Source organism: Vombatus ursinus, unplaced genomic scaffold (assembly GCF_900497805.2).
Source record: "Vombatus ursinus unplaced genomic scaffold, bare-nosed wombat genome assembly UNPS02008378.1, whole genome shotgun sequence".
Lineage (NCBI taxonomy): Eukaryota > Metazoa > Chordata > Mammalia > Diprotodontia > Vombatidae > Vombatus > Vombatus ursinus.
The window spans coordinates 1-9,132 of record NW_020948156.1 but is presented as its reverse complement, the minus strand read 5'-3'; the positions used below and the strand labels follow the sequence as shown (position 1 = coordinate 9,132).

General features: G+C 41.3%; 1 pseudogene; it reads left to right on the top strand.

The window, feature by feature from the left end:
- Positions 1 to 2,016: 2,016 nt before the first annotated feature.
- LOC114034162 lies at positions 2,017 to 5,887 on the top strand (annotated as a pseudogene).
- The last annotated feature ends 3,245 nt before the right edge of the window (positions 5,888 to 9,132 follow it).

The following is a 9,132-nucleotide window of genomic DNA, read 5'->3' as shown; positions in this document are numbered from 1 at the left end:
AGGACAGGAGAAGGGGCGGTTTGGGTGAGGAAGGCAGTGAATTCAACATTGGATGTAATGAGTTTGAGATTTCTGTAGAAAGTAAAGAAATGGGAACAATAAGGATAGTATTTATCCTATTATTTTCCTTTCATTTCATGATCTGGGGTGGAAAGAATCCAGGATTTTGGTCAGGATTCCTGAGTCCTAGGCTTAGTCTGAGACGTAACCATTCCTGACTTTAGGTGAGTCACTTAATCTTTCTCGGATTCTTCATGTATAAAATGAGAGGAGAGGACTGGACAATTTCTAAGATCCCTTGACTGTAACAGGCTATGATTGAGTGAAATCAGATACGGAACAATGGTGAAAGGTTAAATTTTCCCAAGTAACATTCTGCCAAGCCCTTTCTTCAGCTCTTCACATGCGCCCTGAAGGGGAGTTGCTTTTCTTCCTTCCTTTTATTTTTCATTTTTTTTTGGAGTGGGTTCTGAAGCAGAGCAGGAGCTGCTTTAGCAGAAGAGTTAATTTAGTCACGAGATCAAGAGTATGTGTTAGTGAATGCAATTGGTGAGATTGACATAAATGGAAGAGAGAGCAGAAGCACTTTGCTGGGGATCTAAATTTGGCAGCCGATCTTTTGAAGTCCCATAGTAGTAGTTTCCATTTTTTCAGAGGTATTTAATGAAACCAACATGAATTAAACTCCATTTCAAGGAATAGCAGTCACTTTCTTCTTCTGGAGTTCCTGTATGAAGGATCTTGAAGCAGAAGTTGAATCTCATCCTGATAAATGTCCCATGGAAATAAGATTATAGGCAAAAGCATAGTTCCCAATATAAGGGTAGTTAGGTGAAGCCTTCATCCTATTTCTGGAATCAGAGGGTGATATCTGAAGGTAGGAAGGTGTGATATATTCAGGAAAAGAAGGACATGCCTTGTGAAGCTTTAGTATGTGAGTATCATGTGTGTACCATAAAGGTATGTGTTCACCTTTTCCATTGCTCAAATTAACTACAATTCTTTGTATAATTGTTATATTTTGTTTTGACTCAACAATCATTTCCCCATAAACAACAATCTTATGTAGAGTTGTTTCAGACTTAGGGGAGAAAAGAAAGCTAAGGAAAGTTACATGATATAAGGATTGCTATTGAGCTTAAGTAACTTTCTGTTCTTATTGAGTGTACCTCTTATTGTTCAGTCATTTCAGTCGTGTCCGACTGTCCCTGACCCAATGTGGGATTTTCTTGGCAAGGATACTGGAGTGCTTTGCCATTTTCTTCTCCAGATCATTTTACAGATGAGGAATTGAGACAAACAGGGTTAAGTGACTTGCCCAGTGTCACATAAATAAGTGTCTGGGGCTGGATTTGAACTCATCAAGGTGAATCTTCATGACTTCAGGTCTGGTACTCTTTCCGCTTCACCACCTCGTAACCCACAACGAGAGAAGAAACAGAGACTCTCACTCTTTGATCCCTGTATGAAGTAGGAAGACTAGGACTTCAGGACGTCATAATCCTTTAAGTTCCTTGTGTAAAGAGATGGAGAGATATAAACTCACTTACCTGACAACCGTTCAGTTTCTCAAAAATATGTCTTTATCCTGGCCTTCCTCTTTGTGGCCACTTCATTACCAGGAGGGGGATGTGGGTGTAGGGCCACCTGATGTATTTGTGACTGTGATGAAGGAAAATGATGTGTGGGATGGGAGAGGAAACAGAGGAGAAAGCAAGTTGACCCCTCCCCCACTTCATTCTATTCTGAAACAAGAAGTGTGGGTTGAGCCCTTGGGCATAGACTTTTTGACATGGGCTTTCAAAAAGTTCTGAGCATGGGCAGCTAGGTGGTGCAGTGAGTAGAGCACAGGCCCTGGAGTCAGGAGGACCTGAGTTCAAATCCAGCCTCAGACACTTAACACTTATTAGCTGTGTGACCCTGGGAAAGTCATTTAACCCCATTGCCCAGCCCCCCCCCAAAAAAACCCCCAACTTTAGAGCGCAAGGCTTCTCTTCTTCCTGCTTCCCTTTACAGGCCTTATCATAAGCAACAGAGAGAGATGGAAGCAAACCCGCTGCTTCTCCCTCATGACCCTGAGGAATTTTGGGATGGGGAAGAGGAGCGTTGAAGAGCGAGTCCAAGAAGTGGCAAAGTATCTTGTGGAGGAATTAAATAAATCAAAAGGTTGGTGTTTTTTCACTTTGTTACCACTGATCTTACAAAAATCCGTCCTATCCCTTGTAACTCATGAAGAGTGAGGTTCGTCCAAGGAGAACCACCATGTTTGCACTTTTGGGCCCATGCTGGGGCTATGCCCATGGCCCTGTGGTCATTCCTAGAAGCCCTGAAGGATCAGGACAGCTGAGAGAAGAGATGAGAGGCAGTGCAGCTCTGCTAGTGAGGTCACGCTGATCTTGTGAGGAGGCAGCGTGGTGAGGAACATTTAGGGGGATGACTTTAGATGTTTTTATTCCTTTTCAGATGGAGCAGAGCTCACGAGAACCTACCAGCACTGGTTCTGTTACTTTTGGTCAACAACTCCAGGAGGAAAAGGCATTACTTTAGGATCATTTGGGGGAGTCCAGGGATTTTCTTGATATTTTGCTGACTAGCAGAAGGAATAGAAGCAGGGCTGAGAACATCGCTAGCATCTCTAGGAAGCTCTTTCCCTTCATGCTTACTCCCCCCACCCCCATCTAAGCTATCTAGCCGAGGAGTTTATCCTTCTAAAAAAATCTGAAACTTAGGGGGCCACAGGGCACTGTAGGAGGGTATGAATGGAGATGCTGATGCCATAAATTCAATAGGATAACTTCTTTTTAAACCATAAAAGGCAAAACCTATGTGTACTGTGTGTGTGTGTGTGTTTTGGGTGTCAAGAACTGGGCAGTAGTAGGGTGCTGTCAGACAATCCTCATAATTAGCTGTATGTGCTCTCCTATTCCAGAATTTTTCACCAGGAATATTATAGGAATAGACTGAGAACAGCATTACTCCATCATGTTGGAATCTGGGACTTTTGCCACAACTCCTGTGTAGATGTTGTCTCCCCATTATAATGTAAGCTCTCTGAGGGCAGAAGCTGTTTCACTTTTGTCTGTGTACCCCTGGTGCATAGCACAGAGCCTTGTGAGAACTTGGTGACTGCTGGTGGATTGCTAATTGATACTCTCTTCTCCCTCGCCTCTATCATGCTGTTCTCCACTGGTTCTCTTTCGTGTTTGATTTTTGCTTCTCTATATTCTTTTGCTGGATCATTATCTGCTTTAAATCCCTTAAATGTGAATATCTCCAAGACTCTGTCCTTGGGCCTCTTTAATATAACCACCACCTTGACCACCATCTCTGCTCTGACCCTGATGGAGACAGCCCAGGACCTTCAAACCCAAGAGCCTGGGGAACAGCAATATTTTCACTCCAGTATCCACAACCTCTCCCTTGTGGAGATGCAGCCTTGCAACTTCTCCCATAGATGCTCAGCCACATATATTGAAAAATATTAACAAAATTAATGCAAAGTAGTTTAGGGAACAGGAACACCTGAATGATCCAGGCTGGTCAGACCACCCCCACCTTGATGATCATCTCCCCTCTTACTCTGATGGAGACAGCTCAGGCCCTTGAGCCCAAGACTTTGGGAAATACAGTGTCCTCCCCTCCTCCCAAATCAATTCTAAGCTAGTCTGTGTAGTTCTCATAGAAAGGATAAATCATTGTGGAGAAGGGGCCCATCTTTCTCATCACCACTAGCAACAATTGATGACCAGCTACCACCAACAGATAGATAAGTACAAGGGCCACAGGGGTGACAGCAATGTTTGGACCATTGTTTCTAGTCCAGCCCTGACAGCTTTCATCTGAAAAGCATCTCCTGTGGACAAGGGGCTGGCCATCACCACCAGTTGGCAGCCAATTGCCAGCCAATTGCTATTCACAAGGGAGATGGGCCAGCCTGGCTAAAGCAGTGGGACGTCCTGAGGGAGACACAAGAGGCAATGTATGCCAGTCAAGACAACCTAGCATCACCACCTTGACATCAACAATCCTTAGACATCCCAGGACCCTGAACCTAAGAACATTTGGAATAACAAGGCTTCCAGCTCAGTGCCTGCAACTCCCATGGTGGGATTACTGTTTGAAATAAAATGAAATATGATTGGGGCAGCTAGGTGGCTCAGTGGATAGAGCACCAGCCTTGAAGTCAGGAGGACCTGAGTTCACATCTGGCCTCAGACCAAACACTTGACACTTACTAGCTGTGTGACCCTGGGCAAGTCACTTAACCCCAATTGCCTAAAAATTAAAAAAAAATTAAATACAATTTAAAGGGAGACATGAAGAAGTCTGAGAGCAAAAGCTGTTTAGGGTGAGGTAATGAATAGGGATTTAGTAATGGGAAGTGATGTGGTTTGGTAGGAAGAGCACTGTATGGGGCCAGGAGAAAATCTGAATTGAATTCCACTTCTTTATCCTTCATAACTGTGGCATAAATTAGCTAAATTTTTTGAGCTTCAGCAACCTCATCTATAAAATGTGAATTATCATATCTGAACTTAGGATTTTTATGTGGATCAAACCAGATGCTTCATATAGGGTGGTTTATTTTCCACCTGGCTGTATCAAATAAATGTCGGCTGGAATACAAACTAGAGAGGAAAGGAGGACAGTCAGGTCCTACCTAAAGGCAGACAAACTTTCCTTTTGATCACAATTGCAGTATTAAAGTCCTTTTCTCTCTCTCTCTTTCTCCTTTAGGATTACCATGTGACCCTACCTTCATCCTTGGATGTGCTCCTTGCAATGTAATCTACTCTATCATTTTCCAAAAGCATTTTGAATATAAAGACCAGAAATTTCTATATTTAATGAAGCTTTTAGATGAAAACAAAAATTTTCCCAGTGGATTCAGGTGAGGCCGGTGTCCTCTCCTTTTGGAGCTCAGTATATATATTTTCTATAACTCAAAGAAACTATTGCAAGGAGCTAGGTAGAGTTCATCACGCATTCCTTTGGGATGTACAACAGTGTCACACTGGGTTCCATTCCCATCTTCTTATTCATTGACAGGGAATAAAGATAGAGAAGGTCACCCCTATGTGTTCTGATTTGAGGGACATTATAAGGCCCCTCACTGGAGTAGTTCACTCACTGGTCACAGGGATTGAATATTAAAATTCATGTTACAGGGCCAGCTAGGTGGCGCAATGGATAGAAGTCAGAAGCCCTGAAGTCAGGAGGACCTGAGTTCAAATCTGGCCTCAGACCAAGCGCTGACACGTACTAGCTGTGTGATCTTGGGCAAGTCACTTAACCCCAATTGCCTATAAAAAAAACAAAAACAAAAAAAATAAAATTCATGTTACTAGAGAGAAGCTGACTTTTTCCTTGAGCATCTGAGTTTGGATCAGGTTACCAGATGGGTTAGCTGTCCCAATGGAAGATTGCAGGCAGAGCTCTTAGAAGACTTCATAATGAAAAAGGATGAGAACTTTTCTGTAGGAAGTAAGAATTGAGAGTGAAGGCCAAGGTAGTTTCAGGCAACCAAGGAGGAGAATACTAATTTTTCGGGAGTTTGAATAGGAAATGATGAGGAAAGTCACTTTTTTGCAAAAGGCATTTGTCCCACCCTTCTTCAGCCCTTTTCTTAACATGATCCAAGTGCTGGCATAGAGAATTATTTTCTTTTTCTAATAAAGTATGATATAAAATTCTTCTTTCTAGGTCTACCATTTTTTTCCACCTCTAGTACATTATCTCCCTGGATCTCATCACAAAGCAATTAAAAATGTTCATTTACAACATGAATTTATTTTGGAAGAAGTGAAGGAACACCAAAGAACACTGGATCCCAGCAATCCGCGGGACTTCATTGACTGTTTCCTGATGAAAATAGGGCAGGTAGAGTGTGAGCAGTAGGTTTGAATCTCAGTTCTTGTAGGTGAAATGTCTTCTGTATTAGAGGCTGACACTCACATTCACAAACACAGAGCAGTAAATAATCATATATTAGTTGTAGTGTGCTCGGAGCACACTATGGGGCAAACAGAAGAATGAGAAGATGGGGTCCTATCCCTAATGGAATTTCTAACCCAACAGACAGAAGGAAACACATGTAAGGACAAGAGAATAATTAATCAGGGATGTGTAAGGAAAGCCAAAATAGATTATAAATTGAACATTTACGTGATGAAGGAATTTGGAATTAATAAGAAATATAATATTTAGGGAGGGTTAACATAAGACTTCCTTCTGAGTTATGTTTTGATCTGGGCCTTGAAGGAGGTCCTAGAGGTAGGCAGTGAGGATTGGGCAAGACATTTCTGGACTCTACAAAGATAGTGGGGTATAGGGAACTTTAATCTAAGCAGCCTGATTGGATGGAGGGGCTGCTGTGGTAAGTACTTGGGGCGAGGATGGTGGGTTTTATGGTCAAGATAGTGGACTTAGAGGCTCCTCATTTTACATCCCTCCACAAACAACAAAGAGCAAAACCAAAGGGAAGAAAAATGGTTAAAAAGTTACATAAAGAAAAAAATCAACCAAATCAGGAACAAAACTAGAACAAAGAAATATGCTAATGTAATTCATGTGGCATAAATGAAGCCCTGAAAGTACCAGAAATATGGGAGAAGGTAAAAGATATGCTGATGGATATCCTGAAATTGATTAATGACCCACTTATAGCAATGAAGTGTAATCTGAAGTCACTTACCAGACCGACCAGAAAAAAACATTAATTCAAAGCAAAACACATTTAATTTAGCAACGTGGCAATAGAACTGACCAGGAAAATCCTTACTTCATCAACTTATGCACATAAGAGTATATTCTCCCACAGATTCCTATCCCATTGGTGGATGAGGGAAGTAGGAGATGGCAAATACATGTACCAGAGCAAGAGATTTTAAAAAGTATTACATACAGTAGTCTCTTGTAAAGCTCTCTGTCTCCTATGTTAAAATCTTAAAAATGCCATATCCTTTTTGCCCCCTCATAACCCACATAGTTGTATGGAGTAGACCATAGTTGACTTTAACTTAAATTATGTCCCCTACCACCTGCCTGCTTTTCCTGTGTTTTTACCTTTCTTATCTTAAGTCCATTGAGTATTTGTTATATATTCAATTTCTGATCTCAGTGGTGACTTTTCCTCAATACCAACATCAGCATCTCATGGTCAAGGGGAAAGTACTTAGCATCTCAGTTTCCTCATGAGTTAAATGACAATAATAATGCAATACCTATATCATAGTATTTTGATGAGGATAAAATGGGAAAATATGCATGGATTCTTTTTATGTTAATTCAAATATATATGTAAGTTGATCATTTTTTTCTTTCCTCATTTGCTAAACTAATAAATCCTGTTTATCTCCCTAAACTCATATATTTATGATTTATTAGCTTAGTAAATCAGGAGGAAAGTACAATAGCTTACATTTACACAGTGCTTGTGTATTTGTTGCTTAGTCATTTCAGTCACGTCCAACTCTTCATGACCCCATTTTGGGAGTGGTTTTCCATTTACTTCTCTAGGTCATTGGACAGATGAGGAAACTGAGGCAAACAAGGTTAAGTGACTTGTCCAGGGTCACACAGACAGTAAGTGTCTGAGGCCAGATTTGAATGTAGGAAGATGAATCTTCCTGATTCTAGGTTCAGCGCTCAACCCACTGTACCACCTAGCTGCTTGTGTATATCCATAAATATGATTGATATATACTATATAGGTTTAGATATCTTGAACATTTTAATAGCATGATACAGTACAGTTGTGTCAAACATGAATAGAATGGGATCCTGGTAGACCTCATATTAACTTAGAGAATCCACAAATTAACATTCTCTATGTTGTATTGTATCTTTATTTATTTTACTAAGCATTTCCCAATTACATTTTAATCTGGTTTTAGCCACATACAGTTTTGTTGGTTGCTTGTGGCCTGAGGGCTGAGTTTGACCCCCCCCCCATGTAGTAGGTAAACAGCTGGCCTCAGAACCAGGCAAAACTGAGTTCAAGTTCCCTCTCTCACACAAAATGTCTATGTGATCCTGGGCAAGTCACTTAACCCTAGAGTGCCCTAGGGCTAGGCAACTCTCTTGTGACTTCAAGTTTTTCAAAGAAAGTTCAGATTTGCATTGGCAGACAGAAGTTTTTCACCTGGAAGTTTCCCTGTGCCAATGAAATTGCAGGTTGTCTCTCTCTCTCTCTCTCTCTCTCTCTCTCTCTCCTTTTCTCTCTCTGTGTCTTGCTTCTTTCTGTCTCTCTCCCATAGGTAATATCTGCAGGGCCATACTGCCTTGATAATTGCCAGCTTCTTGTTCCACTTTGGATTGTGTTGCTCAAATTTAATTTATTTATTGGATCATAGATTTAGAACTGCAAGGGATCTTGGAGGTCATTGAATCCAATCTCCTCATTTTACAGAGGAGCAAACTGAAACATAAAAAGGTTAAATGATTTGCCCAAGGTCAAGATCAGAGCTGTTGGGTTAAAGGCAGCTATGTGTCACAGGGGACAGAGCACTGGCCCTGAAGTCAGCAGGATCTGAGTTCAAATCTTGCCTCAGAAACTTACTAGATGTGTGACCCTGGCCAAGTCACTTAACTCTGATTGCTCCCCCCCAAAAAAATCAGAACTGAGATTTAAAGCAAGGTCCTCTGCCTCCAAATCTATCATGCTTTCCCTTGTGCCCTGCTGCCTCCCTTACTTTTCAATTAATCATACCAAATTATTCCTAGGAAAAGCAAAAACCACAGTCTGAATTTACCATTGAAAACTTGGTCTGTACTGTAGCTGATCTATTTGCAGCAGGAATAGAGACAACCAGCACCACCCTGAGATATGGACTCCTGATTCTCCTGAAACACCCTGAGATAACAGGTGGGATTACAGGCTGAAAATACACATCCATAATTTGGTCCACATAAGAGGGGTTCATGGTCCTTTTGAGACTTTCCTTGGAAAGTTTTCCGTTGTCATTTTAACATATTTAAATCATTACACATTCAAGTTTACTTATCCCTCCTCCTCCACTATTACCTCCACCTTGCTTAGTTAAGTGCTATGTAATTGTGAGTTTTCCTTAGAGACAGGCATAGCGATAGTGATAAGGATAGAGACTATAGCCCAGTGATAGAGCTGGGAGG